Below are 1,385 nucleotides of genomic sequence, written 5' to 3' on the forward strand. Positions count from 1 at the left end.
AACTCCCCTGTAGTTGAAATGAAACTTGCTCCAGCAGCCCCCAACCCAGCTCTCCAGCGGAATGCACCCCTACCCTCAATAGTTCCATCAACGCCATGCATGACTCAATGCGTGCTTGGTGGAAGCACATTGCTCAGACCAACCCACAAGCGGCCCACCTCCTCGATGGGATCTTCATGATCCTAAGCACAATACTGGACCTCGCCAACCATGGCTGCGCTTAGGATGCTAAACGGAATTGTCGGGCAGTCGACACTGCCTGCGACCTACTAGCTCAGCACCTCGCCGAACACACCTACGATGTGGTTACTCTTCAATCACTCGTTCATAAACCTTGTCAACTCCCCTCTCTTCTGGGTTTCCACTACCCACCATTCTACGGAACAGATACAGACAGGGAAGTCCGTCTCGCCACATATGTCACTAACGGTCTCTCAGCCCAACGTGGGACGCTCCCCGACACGATTGAGGAAGGATACGCGGTTATCACCTTTATTAAGTGTGGAAAACAATCAGAGCATATCCATACTCACCTATTACAACCCCACAACAACTCAGCACTTCGATTGGCTGGCAAAGCGACTTCAATCGCCGAGACGCCCTGTGGGAAGATAGCTACCCTAACTCCTCACCAACCATAGCCTCACAGCTGGACCTGGTTGACCTTCTCCTTTTCAACAACGGCAGTCACACCAGGATTCCCGAAGTCTCATCTCACAGTAAGTCATCCAATGATCTCTCCTTTGTGTCTCCTAGCCTAGCTGGAGCGACGGACTGGTCCCCCCCTGGATGACCCCCTTACTTCAGACCACCTCCCCATACAAATGGCGATCCACCTGGCTCCCACAATCTACCTACCTCCAGCAAGACAGCAGCTCAACCTGAATAAAGCAGACTGGAAGAAATACGAGGCCTACCTCGCCAACTCCAAATACTGTCCAGACCTCACAAGAACAGCGGAGGAAATCAATGTAGAATTCACTGAACTTCTGCTCACCGCAGCATGCCATGCCATCCCACTAACGGGAGACCTCGTGGATAGAGGTGGGCAACCCTGGTGGACCCTCTCATGGAAAGAAGGAGTTCAATGGCAACAACGAGCCTATCAACGCTTCATGGAGGAAGGCTCTGACACCATTCACACGGCAATGAAACAAAGTAAGGCACAATGGAAAAGACCATTACAAAAGCCAAATTGCAATACTGGGAAGACACCAAAGACAAGGACGAAGACCTAGGTGCAGCCTGGAGGAAACTGAAGGTACTCAAGAGATGTTACAACCCTCCTGACAGGAGTCTGACCACCACAGACTGGAGAATCCTTCGCGCAACTGAGGAAAAGGCCGAAGGATTCCTTCACCACTTCGGGAACGCCGGTAGCACGG

The sequence above is a fragment of the Oratosquilla oratoria genome, chromosome 4 (assembly GCF_046742065.1).
Source record: "Oratosquilla oratoria isolate Oo_2021 chromosome 4, ASM4674206v1, whole genome shotgun sequence".
NCBI lineage: Eukaryota > Metazoa > Arthropoda > Malacostraca > Stomatopoda > Squillidae > Oratosquilla > Oratosquilla oratoria.